This window comes from Chrysochloris asiatica, unplaced genomic scaffold, assembly GCF_000296735.1.
Source record: "Chrysochloris asiatica unplaced genomic scaffold, ChrAsi1.0 scaffold00082, whole genome shotgun sequence".
In the NCBI taxonomy this organism is placed as follows: Eukaryota; Metazoa; Chordata; class Mammalia; order Afrosoricida; family Chrysochloridae; genus Chrysochloris; species Chrysochloris asiatica.
Window position 1 is genome coordinate 600025 of NW_006408600.1, and position 23791 is coordinate 623815.

Sequence of the window (23791 nt, forward strand, 5' to 3'; positions counted from 1 at the left end):
GATAAGAATGTGTAAACAAGAGTACTATTTAAAATAATAACAACAGTAATATACATATCGTTCAAATAAATTTAAAGAGACCTAGCAAGCAAATGGAGGAGCTCTGGTAGCGTAGTGGTTACGAATTGGGCTGCTAATCTCAATGTGAGCAGTTCGAAGCTACCGGCTGTTCCGCGGGAGAAGATGAGGCTTTCTGCTCCCGTAAAAATTTACAGCCTCGGAAACCCTGTACAGAGTTGCTATGAGTCAGAACTGACTCCATAGCACATAACAACAACAACAACAACAACAACAACAAGCAAATGGAGTAGCGCTGTAGGTAAATGAGCTGGACTATAAAGTTGGTTTGAACCACAAAGTCAGATATTGTTTTAAGTTGCCTAGAGCATAATTACGTAGTGCTACCATGACAAGGGGAGTCCTGGTGTGTCTCTGTGGGATAATGCCTCAGACTGCAAAGTTGTTTGAACTGCAAGGTCAGTGGTTCAAGCTCACCAGCTTGCTCCTTGGAAATCCTGTACAGGGTCGCTATGGGTCAGAATCGACTCGACGGCACTTCACAACAACAACAACCATGACAAGGAGTCCTGATGTGGCACTGTGGGTTAATGCGCCAGACTGCAAAGCCATTTGAACTGCAAGGTTGGTGGGTCAAGCTCACCAGCTTCTCCTCAGAAACCCTATACAGGGTCTCTGTGGGTTGGAACCGACTCGATGGCACTTAGCAACAACAACAAACATGACAAACAAACAACCCACAATTGGGTGACTTTAAAGAGCAGGCATTTTTCTCTCTCTCAATTTTGGAAGTTAAAATTCCAAGTCAGTGTCTCAGCCACGTCAATTATTTTTTGTTTTGTTTTGTTTTTCTGTGAACCTGTCTCCTGATTTCTAGTGTCTGCCTACAATCTTTATCTTTCCTTTGCCTATGGAGACATTCTCCTGCGTGTGTGTCCACTCAGAAGTGATTAAGTTTAGGACCCTTTCTACTCTGTTGTGGCTTCATTAGCAAGGAACTTCTTTCAAAAACGGTTCGTTTTTACAGGTGTAGGGGTTAGGACAAGGAGCTCTGGTAGCGTAGTGGTTACGAATCGGGCTGCGAACGACAAGATCAGTAGTTCAAAACTACCAGCTGTTCCGTGGGAGAAAGATGAGGCTTTCTGCTCCTGTAAAGATTTACAGCCTCGGAAACCCGGTACAGGGTCGCTATGAGTCGGAATCGACTCCACAGCACACAACAACAACAACAACAGGGGTTAAGACATTCACAGATATTTTTTTATTGGTGTGTGTGGCAATGTAACAAAACTCTTTTAGGGCTGCTAATAAATGCCCAAAGGCACTCCACTATATCCTAAGCCTTGCCTTGATGGTACCAGGCACTGGCTCCATGGGTCAGAAAATCTAGCTCCCCCAATTAAGTTTCTGAAAGCGAGACTTCTGACCAGAGTCACTCGGTTTAACTGCTCTGTCTGGGTCTCTGACTCTTGGTTCTGCTGTTGTTGTTCCTCTGCTTCTCCTCAGCTACTTCTCTGGTGTCACAGCGTTCTAGCCGTGGGTCGAGCAGTTTCAATGCACAGGGTTATCCGGGTCTAAAATACAACTCCACTCCCGGCTCTTCCTTGTTGGTAGTGAGAGCTTCCATTCCTGCTTCTGAGATTACTCATTTTATACACCTTAGAGTTCCAAATTCTTACAATCATGATTAACTTTGCTAACCACTAACAACTGAATCATATGATCCTATCAACATCTTTTCCCACCTTCTCCAACCCAAACCCAGCAGTTCAAAAACATTGTTTGGTGGGTGTTACAAAGATAAATGAATCAATAGGAAGTAAATCACTTAACTGAACCTACGCCTACACACTCATGGGCACATATATACCTTGAGATAAGTAAATATGCAAAAAATAGTAAGAACTGGTAAATATAGGAGATGAGTGTATGAGTGTTCACACACCACTCCTTACAATGTTATGTGTATTTTTAAATGCTCAGAATTTTAAAAAATTACATGTTTAAACATATCTAGTAGCATAGTGCTTACTAGTTGGGCTGCTAACATCAAGGTCAACAGTTCAAAACTACATCTGTTCCTTGGGAAAAAGATGAGGCTTTCTGCTCCTGTAAAGATTTACAGCCTTGGAAACCCTATGCATAGTCGCTAGGAGTAGGAACCGACTTCAAGACACATCACTACCACCACCACCAAACATATGTCTATTTACAAGAGTGAACTTCAGAGAGGTGCTAGGGAGCTGTTTGCTTATGGTAACACATTTAGTTGAGGGCAGGCTGAAAGTCTTGACATCCAGATTTCCCGTTCAGATCTCTTTCTATCACATCTGAAATATCCTTCCTTGCATTTTCCCAGCTCTGAAACAAAGCCTGCACCAAATTGATGAGTCAGGTCCACTAAAAAGAGCATGTTTTTCTCTGTCCTCAGTTCACTGGCAGTCAAGCCGTTTTATCAATTTCAAACAGACGTAGTTGATAAGTTTTCCTGAAACTTATATACTTGTCATCATGAATGGACCCTCTATGATTTAAGCTACTTAAAAACAATAAAAAGAATGTTTCTTCCGTTCTCATTATCTATGTCTAAAAATAATAGAGATAAGCCTTCAACAGGAATGCAGTTTACATAGTTAAGGCTTCTGTCAAATGTGACTTTTGTCTCTGCCATTTTTTAACCTCTTTTCTTCCTAAATGATGTGTTTTGTCCTTGCCTACCAGTCATCTAAGCCCAGTGGAGAATAGTCTCTGGGCCTAGATAGTTAGACTTCAAAACCCAGCTCTAGCACTTAAAAGCTTTCTGAACTTGAGCAGAGTACTTTACCTCTGTACTTCAGCCTGACCATTTTGTAAATAGACAGGAGGGCACGGTAGTTACGTGGTAGAATTCTCACCTTTCATAAGTGAGACTTGAGTTTGATTCCCAGACAATGAGCCTCATGCACAGCCACTAATTGTCTGACAAACAAGGCTTGCTTATTGCTGTGATGCAGAACAAACTTCACTGAAACTTTCACACTAAGACGGACTAGATAGAAAGGCCTGGCAATTTAATTCTGAAAATCAGCCAATGAAAACTCTATGGATCACTAATGGCCCAATCACAACTGATGAAGGGATAGTGGAACATTCAGTGTTTCACTCCTATGTATATGGAGTCATGATGAGTTGGGAACCAACTCAACAACAGCTAATAACAACAACTAAATGGATATAATAATAGTGGGATATGGTTCATATTTTAATATGAAATATACAATGTAAACAAAAGGTAATGGACAAATCATATTTGATGTCTTGTGAGTAAAGACACCGCCTGCTTTTATTCTAGGCTATCTTTTAAACCACCACTCCTATGTCAATTTGTAGTGGCTTGCTTGTTATGGTGATACTGGAAACTATACCACAAGTATTTTAAATACTAGCACGGTCAACCCAGGTTTCAGTTGAGCTTCCAGATAATGACAGACTAGGAAGAAGGTTAGACAAGCTACTTCTGAATATTTCATCATGGAAACCCTTATAAGTAGCAGTGGAACATGCAGCACCAGAATATTGAATACTGAAACATGATGAAGAGCACCAGAATATTGTCTGATGCAGTGCCAGAAGATGAACCCCTTAGGTTGTAAGTCACTCGAAATATGACTGGGGAAGAGCTGCCACCTCAAAGTAGAGTTGTTGTTGTTGTTGTTGTTAGGTGCCATCAAGTCGGTACCGACCCATAGTGACCTTATGCACAGCAGAACGAAACACTGCCTGATCCTGGGCCACTCACTACTGTTGCCACACTTGAGTCTATCAATGCTGCCACTTGGCCTATCCATCTCATTGGGGGTCTTCTTTTTCTCTGACCCTCCATCATACCAAACATGATATCCTTCTCCAGCGACTGGTCCCTTCTGTCAATATGTCCAAAGTATGAGAGACAAAATTTGGCCATCTTGGCCTCCAAGGAGCACTCTGACTGTACTTCTTCCAACACAGATCCGTTTGTTCTTTTGGCAGCCCATAGCACTTTCAATATTCTCCTCCAACACCATATCTCAAAAACATCAATTCTTCTATGGTCTTCCTTATTCACTGCCCAGCTTTCATATCCATATGAGGTTATTGAAAATACCATGTCTTGGGTCAGGTTCACCTTAGTCCTCAAGCTGACATCTTTGTTCTTCAACACTTTAAAAAGGTCTTATGCAGCAAATTTGCCTAATGCAATACGTTGTATGATTTCTTGACTGCTGCTTCCATGAATGTTGATAGTTGATCCAAGAAGAATAAAGTCCTTGACAACATCAATCTTTTCTCTATTGATAAAAATGTTGTTTATTGGTCCAATGGTGAGGATTTTTTCTTTTTCTTTACATTGAGATGCAATCCATATCGAAGGCTGTGGTCTTTGATCTTCATCAGTAAGTATTTTAAATCCCCTTTGCTTTCAGCAAGCAAGGTTGTATTATCTGCACATCGCAGGTAGTTAATGAGTCTTCCTCCAATCCTGATTCCACATTTTTCTTCATATAACCCAGTTTATTGGATTATTTGCTCAGCATATAGGTTGAATAAGTATGGTGCAAGAATACAACCCTGTCGCATACCTTTCCTAATTTTAAACCATTCAGTGTCCCTTTGTTCTGTTTGAATGACTACCTCTTGTTCTATGTACAATTCCTCATGAGCACAATTAAATGTTCCAAAACTATTTTTTTGCAGCATTCTCCATACCTTGTCATGATCCATACTGTCAAAAGGCTTTGTGTAGTCAAAAAGCACAAGTAGGCAGGCTTGCAGACTATGTCCTTGGGCTGTTTAAATGATTACATACTCCTGAGTGATTTTTGTGTACATCCCATCTCCAAGAAAAAAACAAAACAAAACAGGGAATAGAAGCAAATACTGTTGAATGATGATGCACAGAGAAGATTGTAATCATTGCAATGAAACGATGAATGTAAAACTGATGTTCTCCCATGTAAACTAGTCACTCAATTCACAATAAAAGCTTTGGAAAAAAAGCACAAGTAAACATCTTTCTGGTATTATCAGATTTCAGCCAAGATCCATCTGACGTCAGCAATGACATCCCTCATTCCTCACCTTTGTTTGAATTTGGCTTGCACCTCTGGCAGGTCCCTGTCTATATAAGTTTGTAGTTAATTTTGAATTATCTTTATCAAAATTTTACTAGCATATGATAGTAATGATACTCTCCTATGATTTCTGCATTCTGTTGCTTCACCTCTCTTTGGAATAGGCACAATTATGGATCTCTTCCAATCAGTTGGCCATGTAGTTTCTTCCAAATGTCTTGGCATACATGAGTGAGTGCCTTCAGTGCTACGTCAGTTTGTTGAAGGATTTCAATTTGTATCTACCAATTCCCACAGCCTTGTTCTTTGCCAATACAGTCAGTGCACTTTGGAATTCTTCTATCAGTACCATCGACTCTTGATCATATGCTACCTGTTGAAATGGTTGAACATCGACCATTTCTTTTTAATACAGTGACTCTGTGTATTTCTTCCATCTTCTTTTGATGCTTTCTGCATCATTCAATGTTTGTCCATAGAAACCTTCACTATTTCAAGTTGAGCTTGAATTTTTTTTTCTTGGTTCTTTCCATTTGAAAAATGCTGAACATGTTCTTCCCTTTTGGTTTTATAACTCCAGGTCTTTGCACATTTCACTGAAATATTTAATTTGTCCTCTCAAGTTACTCTTTCCAATTTTCCACTCAGGTCTTTTACTTCCTCCTATCTTCCATTTAGGAGTCCTGGTGTGGCACTGTGGGATAAAGCACTGTACCACAAGGTCAGTTTGAACTACAGGGTCAATGGTTTAAACTCACCAGTCACTTATTGGAAACCCTATACAGGGTCTCTGTAAGTCAGAACTGACTGACTTGGTGGTGCTTGACAACAACATTTTTCATTTGCTTTAGCATTCTATGCTAGAGAGCAAGTTTCGGAGTCTCTTCTTACATTCATTTTGGTCTTTTCCTTCTTTCTTTTCTTCTTAATGACCTTTGGCTTTCTTCCTGTATGATGTTCTTGATGTCATCCCACAACTCTTCTGGTCTTTGGTCATTAATGTCTAATACATCAAATCTGTCCTTGAGATGAACTCTAAATTCAGGTGGGGTATGTTTAAGATCATATTTTGGCTCTCACAGACCTATTTTGATTTTCTTCAGTTTCAGGCCAAACTTGCATAGGAGCAATTGATGCTCTGTTCCACAGTCTGCCTCTGGCCTAGTTTTGACTGATAATATGGAGTTTTCCACTTTTGTTTTCCACAGATATATTCAATTTGATATCTATGCATTTCATCTAGTGAAGTCCATGTGTATAGTCTTTTATGTTGTTTAAAAAAAGGTATTTGCAATGAACAATTCATTGGTCTTAAAATTTTTATCATGCGATTTACAGCATGGTTTTTTTTTTTTTTTATCACCAAGATCATATGTTTCAACTACTGATACTTCCTCTTTGTTTCCAACCTTTACATTCCAGTAATTATCAATACATCTTGATTACTTTTTGGTCAATTTCAGGCTCAAAAAGTTTGTAGAATTCTTCAATTTCATCATCACTGACCGTAGTGCATGAATTTGAATAATAGAGGTATTATCTGGTCTTCCTAGTTGTTGTTAAGTAGTTATGTGCCTTCAAATTGGTTCTGAATCATAGCGACCCTATAGGGTTTCCTAGGAATGGTCCTTCTAGTTGGCATATGGATATTATTGTATTGTAGACAGTATTATACTTCAAGATAGATTCTAACATGTTCTTTTTGATGATGAATGTGACAGCATTCCTCTTCAATTTGTCATTCTTTGCATAGTAAACCATATGATTGTCAGATTGTGTATGGCCCAAACCAGCCCATTTCATCTCACTAATGTCTAAGATACTGATCTTTATGAGTTTCATTTCATTTTTGACAACTGCCAAAGTTTCCAGACTCATAATTTGTACAACCCATTCACCTATCATTTATGAATGTTTACAGCTGCAACTCTTCATTCTGTATTTTACCTCATTAGCAAACGAAGGTCCTGAGAACGTTACTCCATTTGTGTCATCATGGTCAACTCTACTTTAAGGAGGAAGATCTTTCCCAGTCATGTTTTGAATGCCTTCCAACCTGAGAGGCTCATCTTCCAGCACTATATCCTAGTTTGTCTTAGTCTGGAAGCTCAGCTGAAACCTGTCCACTATGTATGTAACCTGTTGGTATTCAAAATGCCTTTGGCATAGCTTCCAACATCACAGCAACATACAAGCCACTACAGTATGGCAAACTGACAGAGGAATGGTGGAATTCATGATTAGTACATAAAAAAAGTGAACAAATGATAAATCAAGACAATCACTAAATATTGAGAAAACAAAATCCAAAAAATGTTCAAGAAAGAAGTAAAGATCCACTACATAGTTTTATGGTGAACAGTGATTTTATCATTCTAATTATATAAACATTGGAGGATCAGTGAAAAAGATGGATTAGCACAATGGGAGCAGCAATAACATAACTCAAGCATAACAATTATGAGGATGGTGCAGGACTGAGCAGTATTTCACTGTGAGTTGGAATGGATTCAATGGCACCTAACAACAACAACAACATATTATGGTACAATTCTATTGAGAGAATAAGGGATTAAGAAGTGGGTTTGTAGGAGGGAGATAGCAGTGTTACAGAAAAAAGGTTAGATCTCACTTTTTTAGGTTTAGCAAATATAGAAAATAAAAAGTAGCAGTACACGCATGTTTCTCAGAAATATGGAGGTAAAAAGGAAATGCAGAGAGGACCCTTGAGATACAATAGCAAATAATTGTTATCAGAACTGATTGTAAGGGCTAGAAATGTACAGATAGACATTTGGGGGCAAAGGGAGGGGAGTGATTAACCTTACAGTCTAGGAATGGAGGTCCCTGGGACCATCAAAGGAGAAGAGCAGAGAACGGAACCCTACCCAGAGAAGCAGTGATGCCAGAGATGGAGGCAGAGACGATGACATGGGGAGATGGAGCGGCTGGAGACTTTGGACCTGGAGAGAGAGACGGGTGGTGTGGGGATGATAGGGGGCCAGGCTTGTGGGGTATACCCTTTGGTTGATTGATGATGCATGGAAGGAATTGTAACCATGGCAAGGAAATGATATACAACAGGATCAATGTGAAGCTGATGTCCTCCCATGTAAACTATCACATAATTCACAATAATGCATTGAAAAAAAGAAAGAAATATACAGGTAACTAGACCATAGGTCTGTTTGAACCACAAGGTCAGAAGTTCAAACTCACCAGTCACTTTCTTGGAAATCCTATGCATGGTCGCTATGAGTGAGAACCAACTCTATAGCACTTAACAACAATCACAAGAAAGAGTTCAAATTCTTCCATGTAGTTCTGAGAAGCAAGAATCAGCTGGGCATGGAGAACTACTCTTGGTCTTGGTAATAAGGCTTGGGGACTATTTATTATTTTGTTCAAATAAAATTTCCATAACATGAGTGCAAAATTTAACAAACTCACAATAGACACAATATGATCTTGCAATGCATTTTATTCTCTGTCTGCTACCTTGGCAGGTGGACCATTGACTTGAAGAGAGCAGTGTCCTGCAGGGGGCCTCGTGGGTCCAATGGAAGCATTGCCAATAGACACAAAGTAGTAGCACCAACAGTGCAGTGTACCCCTTTTTCCTCTGAGAAGCTTTCTCAGAGAGGCATGGTGGCCATAAATAAAGCATTCAACATGTTCACCTTCTGAGAGGGTCTTATAAGGCTGGATGGGGTGAGAATACAAAGAAGGAGTTTGTCTGAATAGTGGGAACGGTTTACTGGCAGAAAGCGCACTTCACTCCCACTTTCTCAGGTCCCAAGATCCTGGGAAAGAGCAAACCCGCCTCATTTTTCCCCTTAACTACTAAAAGTCAAAGTGTTTATTATTAAGAATGGAAGTGAAGTTATAGGGATATAATCCTTGGTGCCAATTTGTTTTGGCTTTCTCTCCCAGCACATGAGCTGATCATCACAATTTCAGTGACCACAGGGTTAGGAGAAGCTCTACCAGATGCTCAGCAAACAAAAAGTCTTGCCTGAGACTCAGACTTGGCTCCTGCTCCCTGTTAGTTAACAGTGTGTATGAGAGAATAGAAGACGAATCATAAGCAGATAAATGTGTGATCAGTGCTTTATAAACCAAACAACAACAAAACCCACCATTGCCATCTAGTCAATTACGACTCACCCTGTCCTATAGAACAGCGTAGAGTTACCTCATAGGGTTTCCAAAGCTGGAAACATTTAGCCAGAAAATCCACCATAGGGTCGTACCCAAAGGAAAACTTGGAAGATACTTCATTTAGCAAAGACATCAGAAATAATGTATTGAGGGAGCCACAGCATCACTAAAAGATTAAGAGGTCCTCGATCCCAAAGGGGGCACAATTACTTCAGAGGAAGTGGCCAGAGTTCCATTAATCTATAAGCTGTGGCTGGTATTTGGTCATTTTAGAAAATCAGTGGTCCAAACTCACCAACCCATCCTCAGAAACCTTATATGAGGTCACTATGAGTTGCAACTGACTCCATGGCACTTAACAATAACAACATGTTAAGGAATAGGCAGGCATGGAGAATTGCCATCTTGGCAGGGTAGTCAAGCTCTGCTGTTCTACGATGGGGCAGAGAGGAATATATTTGACATTCAAGTGATTGGCTTGTATGCCTTTCATACTCCCTTCCTTAACTTTAACAATAAGTGGACAAAATGAAGCAACCCAGGCTGAGGAGAACATGATGATCATGGGCTCAGACCTTTCAGAATGAGGGTCTGGTTCACAGCACTGGATAAGCCACCAAGTTCAGTAGAGTCAACCTTCCTCTCCTATTTTATGCAAGAAGAGAATTCTGGGGGAGGAGTTCCCAACACCTATTCAGAGCTTCTTGTTGTTGTTAAGTGCCATCGAGTCAATTCCGACTCATAACAACCCTGCATAGGGTTTCCAAGAAGCAACTAATGAGTTTGAATCAACTCTGTGGTTCAAACCTATCTTGTGATCAAGTGCTTATCCTACAGCACCACACCAGGACTGTCTTCCTGTTTTGTCCACATTCAATGACTATCAACCACAGTTTATGGGACTATAAACTCCAGTACCACTCTTCCTGTTTGGGACAGCTCTGAAGAATTACTCCATCTCTTGAACTTCCTGCATTGTTGACTGAGTCTTCTTCCATGGAGAAATCCAGCATCACAGTCAAACTTCACACTGAACCCAACCCTGCTTCCTTCTCTTCCCTTCACATAGGTCAATCCCAAGAGCATGCTGTTACAAGCCACCTGCATGTAAATCTCTGAGCTCAAGGCTGCTTCCTAGGGACCCCAGCATGTGACATTCAAATCTTTGTTGATTCAGCCTTTGTTCCTATGGGTTCAGAGATTTATTCTTTAGAGTTGCCCTGATTGTAAGAACATTTTCCAAATAATGGGAAACCTTCCCAGTCTGGACAACCCATCAGGAACTTTCTTGGAATACCAAGATATATATATATTATCCCAATCCCAACTTCTATCCTTTTCATATTTGACAATGACTTCAAAGAAACATCAGAATTTGGATTCTTAGGAAGGGAAGCTAATATCCACCCCTAAAACCCACTGAAAGCACGCAGTTGATTTAAAGGCTTTGCAGTTTTCATTTTATTTAGAAACTAGGTTATTGCATAATGAATTATCAGATGGGTTCTGAACCAAAAGGTCAGCAGTTCCAAGATACCAGCCACTCTGTGGAGAAAAGATGAGGCTTTCTGATCCCAGAAAGATTTACAATTTCAGAAACTCTACACAGGGTGGCAATGAGTTGGAACTGATTCCATGGCATGCAACCACCACCACCATTCTAATGCCAGTAATATCTATAAACAGAAGCATAAGAATAGTTCTAAAGTCATGACATGGAAGATAAGTTGTTAGTTATATTTTGGGGAATTTTAGCTCTGGTGGCCTCTGATAAGACTCCTGTGTCATTAAATTACTTTAATAAAAATCACTAAGATTTACTATGGGAGTTGGTAAAGACAAAATTTCATTCTCTAATCCTATCCCATCACATCCCCCAAACCAATGAAAAGTAATCTGATTCAATTATTCTATATTTGACTACACATTCATTATGTTCTGAGGTTAATAGAATCAAGTGAGAACCTCAGCTGTGGCAATTGTTTTGATACTTAACCATCTGCATTTGTCCTATCCAGATCAATCTAAATTAAATTTCCTGCCATTAAGTTCTTGTCAGTATAGCAAATACGTTTTATTCTTGTAACACATACTAGATCCAGAAGCATCTGTTTTTAACAGTACAAGTAGACAAAGAAAACCGAACCACTTGGTTATTTTTTGTTTGGGGAGTGAAGTAGAAGAGCAGTGGAGAAGTGTACCCAGCCTTAAATACTTTTGTTGGTTTGGGAAGGAATAAGGTTAAAGAGAAGGAATAAGGCTAAAGAGAGGAGCTCTGGCAGCGTAGTGGTTACGAATCGGGCTGCGAACCTTAAGGCCAACAGTTCGAAACTACCAGCTGTTCTGCGGGAGAAAGATGAGGCGTTCTGCTCCCATAAAGATTTACAGCCTCGGAAACCCTGTGCAGGGTCGCTATGGGTCAGAACCGACACGACGGCACTTAACAACAACAACAACAAGGTTAAAGAGAGTAGTTGTTGTTGTTGTTAGGTGCCATCGAGTTGGTACTGACTCACAGTGACCCTGTGCACAGCAGAATGAACCACTGCCTGATCCTGGGTCAAACTCACTATTGTTGCCACACTTGAACCCATTGATGCTGCCACTTTGCCAATCCATCTCGCTGGGAGTCTTCCTTTTTTTCCCTGACCCTCCACCTTACTAAACATGACATCCTTCTCCAGTGACCGGCCCCTCCTGACAATATGTCCAAAGTATGAGAGATGAAGTTTGGCCATTCTGGCCTCCAAGGAACACTCTGGCTGCACTTCTTTTAACACAGATCTATTGGTTCTTTTGGCAGCCCATGGCACTTTCAATATTCTCCTCCAACACCATAACTCAAACACAGCAATTCTTCTATGGTCTTCCTTATTCACTGTTCAGCTTTTGCATGCATATGAAGTGGTTGAAAATACCATGGCTTGGGTCAGGCGCACCTTAGTCCTCAAGCTGACATCTTTGCTCTTTAACACTTCAAAAAGGTCTTATGCAGCAGATTTACCTAATGCATACATCGTTTGGTTTCTTGACTGCTGCTTCCATTAGTGTTGATAGTTGATCCAACAAGAATGAAGTCCTTGACAACTTCAGTCTTTTCTCATTGATAAGAATGTTGTTTATTGGTCCAGTGGTGAGGATTTTTATTTTTTTTACATTGAGATGAAATCCATACCAAAGGCTGTGCTCTTTGATCTTTATTAGTTAATATTTTAAGTCTTCTCCACTTTCAGCAAGCAAAATTGTATCATTTGCATATTGCAAGTTGTTGATGAGTCTTCTTCCAATCCTGATGCCACGTTTTTCCTCATATAACCCAGCTTCTTGGATTATTTGCTCAGCATACAGGTTGAATAAGTATGGGGAAAGAATACAACCCTGTCTCACACCTTTCCTAATTTTAAACCATTCAGTGTTCCCATGTTCTGTTCGAATAACTGCCTCTTGGTCTATGTACAGAATCCTCGTGAACACAAGTTAACTAACACTTCACAATGTTGTCCAGAGCTTGTCATGATCCACACAATCAAAAGCCTTTGCATACTCAATAAACATCTTTCTGGCATTCTCTGCTTTCAGCCAAGATCCATCTGAGGGGACGAGAAAATGAAAGCCTGTTAGTGAAAACAATGAAACTGAAATCCAGCCACTCCCCACAAGACAATTAAATTGAATTCTGAAATTTCCTCTGAAAACTAGTTATTTGGAACCCAGAACCCTGAGGACAGAAACTTGCCCGGAGGCTGTCAATCAAAAGAAGACTAATCCCTAGGAACACACTCATTTTCTGCACAATTAAAATGAGGGGAAAGTCAATTAGCGTTTTTAATTCATCAGAGTGCTCAATATGATCTCTTAACAGATCCAAACCAACACTATTTCCTCAAATTTAAGCCACAGAGGCTTTGGTGAGACAATTGTCAGTGGGCCCTGCAGTTAGGGATGGATATTAGTCCTGCTCTTAGGGATTGACATTAGCTTCCCCTCCTAAGAATCCAATTTTTTATGCTTCTCTGAAGTCATTGCCAAATATGAAAAGGATAGAAGTTGGGATTGGGATAATATATACATTCTGGTATTCCTTGAAATGTGAATTCCATGAAAGTCCCTGATGGACTGTCCAGACTGGAAAGATTTCCCATTAATTGGATAATGTTCTTACAATCAGAGCAACTCTAAAGAATAAATGTCTGGTCATGATTAAAGGGACAATTGAACAAGATGACAAAACCATAATAAATATCTACGCTCCCAACGAAAGAGTGCCAAAATATATAAAGCAAACTCTAATAGATTTGAAGAAAGAAATAGATGAATCTACAATAATGGTGTGTGATTTTAATACACCACTTTCAAAAATGGATAGAACAACCAGAAAGAAACTTGACAAAGACACAGAAGAACTAAACAACCCAATCAGCCAACTGGACCTCATAGATGGATGTGTACAGAGCATTCATCCCAACAACAGCACAATACACATTCTTTTCAAGTGTACATGGAAAATTCTCCAGAATAGACCATGCCTTAGGCCACAAAACAAATCTTCATACATTTACAAACATCAAAATACTACAAAGCATCTTCTCAGACCACAGTGCTATTAAATTAAAAATCAATAATAGGAAGACCAAGGAAATCAAGTCAAATGCATGGAAACTGAATAACACCCTGCTGAAAAGCGACTGGATAGTAGAAGAAATTAAACGTGAATTCACAAAATTCCTAGAAATAAATGAGAACGGAGAATAAATGTCTGAACCCATAGGCACAAAGGCTGAAATTGATAAAGACTTGAATGTAGCACGGTAGGGTCTGGAGTTGTCATTGGGTTCTGCAGTTAGGGCATTCATTCCTTCCATGAGTGTTCCCCATTCCACCCCCATCAGGGGACCCTTCCTGCCAATGGAAAGCTGAGAGTACTCAGATGGACAGGTCTCTGTGTCAGTCTGTGGGGTCTGGAAAAGGAGGGCAGCTTGAGCATGGAGATGGACCACAGGGGTTAGGAGATGTCCCTCTTTGCCAGTTTGTTTATTCCATCTGATGGTTGGGTTTCTCTTTCACGAGAAGGGAGGGAAATGAGAGAAGGGATGATTCAAAGGGTCCAATCCAGTCCTAGAAGCATGTGTTTGAGGTGACATTGTGAATTGGATGTTTGTAACTCAGGCACGTTTTCATTACTCCTTCTTCCCAGTCTGTCTTCAACTGGATGCTCATCTGACACCTGTCCACCATGGGTGACCCTGCTGATATTTAACATGCCGGTGGCATAGCTTTCAGAATCACAACAACTCACAAGCCACCAGAGTACGACAAACAGACAGACGAGTGGTATAACTTTAGTAAAGTTTTACTAAAGGTAAGAAAGAAATGGCTGCAAGCATACATTGACAGGGAACTTCCAGAGGTTTAAGCCAGGTTCAGAAGAGGCTGTGGAACGAGGGATATCATTGCTGATGTCCAATGGATCTTGGCTGAAATCAGAGAATACCAGAAAGATGTTTACCTGTGCTTTATTGACTATGCAAAGGCTTTCAATTGTGTGGATCACGACAAGCTATGGACAACATTGTGAAGTATGAGTATTCCAGAACACTTAATTGTGCTCATGAAGAATCTGTGCCTGGACCAAGCAGCAGTTGTTTGAACAGAACATGGGAAGACTGAATGGTTTCAAATTAAGAAAGGTGTGCGACAAGGCTGTATGCTTTTACCATACTTATTCAACCTGCATGCTGAGCAAATAATCCGAGAAGCTGGGTTATATGAAGAAAAACATGGGATCAGGATTGGAGGAAGACACATTAACAACCTGCAAAATGCAGATGATGCAACCTTGCTTGCTGAAAGTGAAGAGGACTTGAAACATTTACTGATGAAGATCAAAGAGCACAGTCTTCAGTATGGATTACATCTCAGTGTAAAGAAAACAAAAATCCTCACCACTGGACCAATAAACAACATTCTTATCAATGGAGAGAAGATGGAAGTTGTCAAGGACTTCATTCTTCTTGGATCAACTATCAACACTCATGGAAGCAGCAGTCAAGAAATCAAATGATGCATTGCATTAGGCAAATCTGCTGCACAAAACCTTTTTGAAGTATTAAAGAGCAAAGAGGTCAGCTTGAGGACTAAGGTGCACCTGACCCAAGCCATGGTATTTTCAACCATCTCATATGCATTTGAAAGCTGCACAGTGAATAAAGAAGACCATAGAAAAATTGCTGCAGTTGAGTTATGATGTTAGAGGAGAATATTGTAAGTGCCATGGGCTGCCAAAAGAACCAATAAATCCATTTTGGAAGAATTGTAGTCAGGGTGCTCCTTGGAAACCAGGATGGCCAAACTTTGTCTCTCATACTCGGGGCATGTTGTCAGGAGGGACCAGTTGCTGGAGAAGGATATCATGTTTGGTAAGGTGCAGGATCAGAGAAAAAAAGGAAGACCCCCAACAAGATGGATTGGTCAAGTGGCAGCATTGATGGACTCAAGCATGGCAACAGTAGTGAGGTTGGCCCAGGATTGGGCAGTGCTTCGTTCTGCTGTGCAGAAGTTCACTATGGGTTGGTACCAACTCAATGGCACCTAATAACAACAACTCAGGCAGGAGAGCATTGGTGGTTCAGTGGCAGATTTGTTGTCTTCCTTGTAGGGTTCAATTACTAGCTAGTGCACCATAAGTTCAGCCACCTCTCAATGTGTTAGTGGAGGTGTGTTTCAGTGGAGTTTGCAGACTAAGATCAGTGAAAACCCCATGTAATACAAGAGTCTGCTCTGCAACCTGTCATAGGAATGGCACTGAATTGGGCAGTGTATTTTTGCATGGTGAATCAAATTGTCATGCATTTGTGGCTGACTCCAAGGCAGGTAAGAACAATTCAGGCAGGGCTTTCATTGATATTCACTTTGTACATAAGAGAACTAGACTGATGTGCTGAAAATTAGGCTCTAGTTTTACTTTCCCTCAGAATATCTAAGCATTAATTTTCTCCTGACAGTTAAAGTCCTTGGCGGCTAACCTCAAGGTTGGCAATTAGAACCCATCTACTGCTCCTTGGGAGAAAGATGTGGCAGTCTGCTTCTGTCAGTAGAAATCGAGATCGACTATTGGCATTTGGTTTGGTTTAGTGTTTGGAAGACTTTCTATCAGATAATATTTGTAAATTGTTTGGCAGCCTTATATTACAAATAAAACAAAATGTTAGTATCTTGATAGTCATTGTTTAGGAATGTTCTTGGGACCCTGAGGATTTGGGTGTTTGCTGGTCAAAAAACTTCAAGGAAATGAAACTAGTCTGCATTAAACAAGGAAAGAAATTCATTTTTTGCTTTAGAGATGAAGGGGAGAGAAAACAAGAGGGCAAAGAAAGAAATGCAAAAGGGAAGAAGAGAGATCATTGAGCAAAATGCAGAGAGGTGAAGACCAGGTGAAGTCACTGATCAGAGAAATGATGGCAAAGGCTATTTAAGAAGAGTGAGGGCTGTTCTCCCCTGTGAAGATGGTGTGTCATCAGACTCTTCATTTCTGCTTCAACCTGGTCAATAAAGACATCTCTATGAATGCTTTCTACTTGGTGAAGCTCAACAAAAGGGACGGCTGTTTCATAACACAACACAGCACAGAGATAATAAACATAGAAGGAGGGGCACATGAGAAATTAAACTCCCAGAATTAAAGAGATTTGTACAAAGAACTTTAGGCATATGCCAGTATGAATTTAGGAGAGTGGGTCAAGCTAATTTAATCTAGATCTTCAAGGGCCAGAGAGTCACTAGCTAACATCTGGGTAATACTTAAATGAAAGAAAATAGAATATAATGTGTTAAATCAAAAGGTCTTGTCCAGCAGTAGGATCCAGAATTCAAGGGAATGCTCTCTTCCCTTTTAATACATTTCATCAGTGCTGCATACACAAAGCCCTCTTCTTAAGTGTGTGTGGGAGGTGGGGGAGATGTAAATAAATGAATAGCATGTAAGTAGATAATTTACTATAATAGACTTAGGAGGGCAAAGCAGTATTGGTGGTAGTTGTGGTTGTTAGTGGCAGTCTAGGACAAGTCAGTTCTGGCTAATAGCAACCCTGTATAGGTTTTCCAGGAGCATCTGGTGAGTTTGAACCAGTGATCTAGGATTAGCAGTCCAATGTTTATCCTACAGTGCCACTGCAAGATCTCTTGATGGCAGTAGAAAGGTGGAATTCTGGGGAATGCATGTCTTGCCTCTTGGTCAGGTGTGAAGAACCCCCCTGTGCATTCTGCCTGGAGAATTCCTAAAGGGACTCTGATTTAACAGTCAACTCTTGTTAGCACAGATTGTATAAAGTGTCTGTGTTTCGAAAGTTTCCATTTCTAGGGTACTGCAGGTTTCTGTGTTAGACCTTAACATAAAGAAAACAAGAATCCTCACCACTGGACCAATAAAGCAACATCCTGATAAGCAGAGACAAGATTGAAGTGGTCAAGGAGTTCACTTTATTTAGATGTATAATCAACAACTATGAATACAGCAGTCAAGAAATCAAACTAGATATTGCATCAGACAAATCTGTTATTTAAAAAAAAAAAAAAAGTTTTCAAAAGTGTTTAAGAGCAAAGATGCCATTTTAAGTACTAAGGTGAACCTGATCCAAGCTATGGTATTTTCTATTGCCTCATATACATATAAAACATGGACAATTAATAAGAGAATGAAGAATAACTGATGCCTTTGAATTATGATGTGACAAAGAATATTGAATATACCATGTACTTCCAGAAAAGCGAACAATTTTGTGTTGGAAGAAGTACAGCTAGACTGTTCCTTAGAAGCAAGTGTAACAAGACTTCATTTTATGAACTTCAGACATGCTATCAGGAGGGACCAGTTCCTGAAGAAGGACATCATGCTTGATCAAGTAGAGGGTCAGTAAACAGAGGAATACCCTCAGGAAGATGAGTTGACACAGTGGCTGCATCAATGGGCTCAAACATGGCAATGATTGTGAAGATGGCTCGGCATGGGCTGTGTTTTGTTCTGTTGGATGTAGGGTCACTATGAGTAGAAGCCAGCTTGAAGGCACCTAACAATAACAACAGCAACAGGTTTCTTAGTGTTGCTTTCCAGGACTCTGTGCCTCTAAAGAATATCTTTTGTGACAATGATTTATTAAGAAAAATAATAGCAAAGATAGATGTCATGTGACTCCACTTCAAGGCAAAACAACAGGAAATATTACACAGAAAGTGATTACAAAGATGGTGTCACCTCCTTGAAATGGTACCTGATGCTCTAAATGCACAACTTTGGGAGAAATCAGAGAATTTTTCCCTGGTTAAGAATGTCCACAGTACAACTTATGGGGAAATTGGTGGTTTAGTGGTAATGTTCTCTCCTTCCACTCAGGAACTCCAGGTTCCTTCCTAGCCAAAGCATCTCATGGGCAGCCACCCATCTGTCCATGAAGCTTGTGTGATGCTATGATGTTGACGAGGGTTCAGTGGAGCTTCCAAACTAAGAGGCACTAATAAGAAAGTCCTAGTGATCTATTTCCCAAAACATCAGCCAGTGAGAACCCTATGGATCACAACAATCCAGTCTGCAACTGATGATGAGGATCATGTGGAACTGAGCAGCATTTGGTTCTGTTTTGCATGAGTGTAGCATGAGTCAGTGGTCAGCTCTATGGCAGCTAACATCAACAGCTCAGTGCAGCTCAGACCACACTGAAATGACCTGAGCTGTCTGGCTATTTGGGGGATTTCTGAGTTAGGAAACAGGAACAGGGGCAGCTACAGATAAATCTTTTTCTTTCTTTCTGCTCTTCTGACATCTACTTGTTTGTTATTCCTTGCACAATTTTCCTTTAAAAGAATTTTAGTGTGAAATTTGTAAATGGCTTGTTGCATGGTATGATGAAAAGATAAACTTTAAAAAAATCCTTAATTTGATTCCTGACTTTGTCACAAACTAGTTGTTGGGTCTCATACACACCATCATTTAGAGAAGCCTCAATTTCTCCATGTACATATGAGATACTGATAACATCTGACATTTTTAAAAGTCTTTCTTTCCCTCAACCCAAAGTGTCATACAACTGACCATCTTTCAATGAAGCCCCTCAGGGTCTTGGGGAGTGGTGCCTTAGCCTGCTTCTTATATATTCTCTGACACGAACTCTTTTACGGTTTCTTAAAGTATACCAAATACTTGTGTTGATGATCTCATTTAGATTTTCAGCAGTATTATTCACCCTGTTTTATAACTGACAACACTAAGGCTTGAGAGTTTAAGCAGTTGCCACCCAGATGAGAGCCCAGATAGCTTGACCCAGAGCCCATGTCTTGGAAATTGTTCTGCAAAGTGGCTTCTTAAGTCCTCCTCACTGACCCCTGTCCTTGCTTAGACCTGGTGCACTCCTGCCTGGAATGGAGAGACCGAAGTTGCTCAGTCTTCTTCCCACTCAGATTTGCTCTGTCACCAGCAACTCTGCTGTCAGGAATCTCTGGGTGATGTTACCTCAGGCCCTTGGGTGCACAGAGGTGCTGCAGAACCTGGGCGCTTCCTCCGGTGTTTGAAGTTCTGCATGGTGAATGGTGCCATTGGTCTTTCTGTGCTTGCTGCTGGAGCTCCTCCAGTTTGCTAGACAAGAGATATTAAGATTTTGGCTCCTTCCCAGCTGTAACCATTTCTCATACGCTAAGTGGAGCCTGGAGCAACCCCAGACTCTGAAGACCACAGCTTAGTTACTCACTGCCAAACTATGCAAGACCTTCGACCTGCCCTATTGTTTTAGGATTAAAAGGTATTTTAGGGACAACTGAAATGCCCTCAAGTACTTGTCTGGGGGATTTTGGCATCTTCCCCAAAGTGCTCTGGCACTCCCCACGTGCTCCCACTCAGTCACCCCACCTCCGACTTCCCACTCATTGTAGGCCTGAGGCCCTTCCTGCTTCCTAAACTCATGCTCTAATCACTGTGCCAGCATCTCACCTGGCAGGGGCTCCCTCTTGCCCCAGCAGAGATGCCAACTTGATCCCAGGTCAATCTGTGGATAGAAGAGTGCCTTTGTTACGGAGTGCTGCTGTAAGAGAAATACCAAAAGGAAGAGGCTTTAACAAAGAGACATTTATTTTCTCACAGTTTTGGAGACTAGCTCCAAGGGAAGATTTGCTCCTCTCTGTCAACTCTGCAGCTTCTGTCTCCTCATTCCTTAGAGATCTCTATGTGTCTTTGCATCAATCTTCCCCTGTGCCTAGAAGGGTCTCAGTGCAAGGACCCTGGGTCCAAAGAATGTCCCCTACTCTTTTTCTTGGTAATGAGGTCCCTCTCCTCTCTTCTCACTTCTTTTTCCTTTTATCTCTTGAAGGATCACGGGTGTGGCTTGAATAAGCATGTCTTCTCATTAACATACAACCAAAACCCTACTTCTGACTTAGTGATCTATATAAGATTTCCAAGGCTGTAAATCTTTATGGGAGCAGATGACCTCATTGTTTTTTTCCCATGGAATGGCTGGTGAGTTTGAACTGCCAACCTTGAGGTTAACATATGTTGTTGTTAAGTGCCATTGAGTCCGCTCCAATTCATAGTGACTCTGTATAGGGTTTCTGAGGAGCAGCTGGTGAGTTTGAACTGACAGCCTTGCAGTACAAGCCTATCTTGTGGTCCAGTGCATTATCCTGCAGCGCCACAAAGTTTAGGATCTACGGTGCATTTTTTTTTTTTTTAAAAGGAGGATAATTTCATCAGATCGCAAAATGAAGGACAGCTACACAATGCTGCAAATCATAGCCTAGCCAATTTGACACATGTTTGGGGAGTGGGCCAACACACTTCAATACATGACAAGAAGCCAGCTGAAGGACTCACTGGGGTGAGTGAATTCATTCCAGAGACCTCAGTGGGTAGCACACCTGTGAGCAGAGGAACACAGTACCTCAGAAGCATCTGCTTAAGCCTGCCTGCACGGACAGAATATTGATTGAAAGTGCTGGAAAGGAGTGCTGTGTGGCACAAATACATGATTGCACTTAACTACCAGCTGAAAACTTGGCAATTTGAACCTACACAAAAGTACCCCAGAAGGAAGAGCTGATTATCTGCTTTTGAACAGTGATAGCCTTGAAAATCCTAAGGGGCATAGTTGTACTCAGCAATACATGAGGTTACTATGAGTGGAAGTCGGGTCTATTGTAACTGGGGTATTTTTTCAGTTGTATAGTTCTGGAAGATGAGCCTCCTAGGTTGGTTGGTGCTGTTATTGTTGAGTTGGATCTGACTCATAGCGACCCTGTATAGGGTTTCCAAGGAGTACTGGTGAGTTTGAATAACCAACTTTGTGGTTTCCAACTGACCTTGCGGTCCTATGCTTTATACCATAGTGCCTCAGAGGGCACCCAAAATTCACAGTGGCCTAAACAATGGATACTAACATACTTCTTGTTATTGTTATTAAGCACCACCTAGTTGTTCTGACTCGTAGTGACCCTGTATAGAGTTTCTGAGGACTGCCTGGTGGATTTGAACCACTAACCTTGCAGCTCAAACTGACCTTGTGGTCCAGTGCATTCTCCTACAGTGCCACACCAGAACTCCATTAGCATACTAATAACTGTAAATAATAACTGTAAAATGGCGTAGGACTGGGCAAAGTTTAGTTTTGTTGGACGTGGGGTTCTTGTGACTCAACAGCAACATCTGCCCCAGAGGGCAGGTGATGTCTAAGAGATGTTGCTTTCATGGGGCCCTTAGGGGACTTCCCCCTACTTCCATGGGTCAGATCCACAGACTGGCACAGGTGAAAGGAATGCTAAGAAGTGCCTAGTCCAGTCCCTACCTGAGTACTTTGAACATGGGTGACTTGCCCAGTGTCTAGCAATGAATTCATGGCAGGACTAGAGTTGGGTCCCTTGCCTGCTAGGCCATGGCTGTCTGTTCTCACCCTATCTTCCATGTCTCTGCTACAGAACTGCAAAATGATTTTTAGTCACCTAATTTTTTCTCCTAGAAAAGTAGTTTGTTGGGTTATCATTTGAGAATGGACAAAGTAAGTGGGGGGTCCCATAATTTCATGAGCTCACCATAAAGATGTAAGTGGAAGATGATTGAAGAACCCATTTTGTTTACAAATGACTATAATTTCCCACCATAATCCAGGTATCATCTCCCTCAAAAATATTTTAGGGTTGGATGGACAGCATCTATCTTTTTGTGCCTTTCTGGCAGTCACTTACATTGTGACATTTCATCACTGAGCTATTGTTCTTTTCTTCCTTTATTTTCAGTAGGCTCCTTTAGTGGATTTGATCATTTTGACTTATTTTTCTTACCTTTCCTTCCCTCTATGTCATCCATACTCTAGTTTTGTTTTTTGGGAGCCTGGGAAGGTGGCGCACAAGAGCAAGCTTATTTGGTGAATTCTGCTTACAAGCATCATCCAAGAGAGACAAGATGGGATAGGTGTGGTGACAGCTGAGGAGGCCTTCATCTCACACAGGAACAGCACAGGGCTCTGGGGACTGCCCTCAGCCATTCAGCACCATCGGGGTTAGCTCTTCACAGTTGATACAACCATTGCTGTCTTCGTGCCCTGCCACCAGCATCTCTACTTTCTACTTCTTCCTCTGTCATCTTCTCACCCAGCATTGATGAGGACATACCAGATTTCAGCAGCCATGACAGTGTCATTCCCCTCCTTGTCAAACACCCAAAGGCCTTCAACACAGTCCTCATGGGTGCACTGGTCCTTGCTCTCAGCCACAGTCTGAAGCATGGGCAGGAAGTGCTCAAAATCCACCTTCACATTCTTGGGATTCCCCAGGATGTTGAGCCCCTCAGTGTTGGTGGGGACCTCAGCATGGCCCCACGCTGGCTGCATAGGATCTCACCATCACCTATTCTGTCAAACAACTGGAAGGCCTTCTTAAAGTCTGTGCTCTGTTCTTTGGTGAAGTAACCTATCTTGACTGTTCAGGTCCTGGACCTTTTCCTGAAGTAATGACTCATACTCTAGTGTTGTAGGTTTGTCATTTTACTCTATTGACCATTCTCTCCTTGTAACTCTTCACTCCTTTAGCTTAATAATATCACCAATCTTGGCTTTCCTTCTACTACTCTGGACACTTGTTTTCAGTCTCTTGTAGGCACCTCTTTTGAATTCTTCCTTATCTGTTGGTACTTCAGTCAGATCCATCCTCAACTCTAATGTTTCCTTAGTTTGTATCCTTTTCTAGGTAAGTGCCTCTGTCTTAGACTAGATTCTCTAGAGAAAGGAAAACCAGTGAAGCATATTATGTGCGTATGTATAGGAACACAAAAATACACACAGAGAAGTTTAAAGTTGTATAGGTGGACAAGATCCAAGTTCATGGATCAGCTGTCAAGCTGGAGGCTTCTCTTGACTCATGTGGCTACAGGGCCTGATGAACCCAAGATCAGCAGGTCAGATGGCAGGCTACTGGCTACAGAGGTGAATTAATGCAGGGTCAGCAGGTAAATTTGCAGAGGCTGCTGACAACTGCCAAGATTGCTGTTCCTTGAA

The 23791-nt window shown here is 41.1% G+C and overlaps 1 pseudogene; it reads right to left on the reverse strand.

Annotated features, from left to right (window-relative positions):
- Positions 1 to 22775: 22775 nt before the first annotated feature.
- LOC102837343 lies at positions 22776 to 23443 on the reverse strand (annotated as a pseudogene).
- Positions 23444 to 23791: the final 348 nt, after the last annotated feature.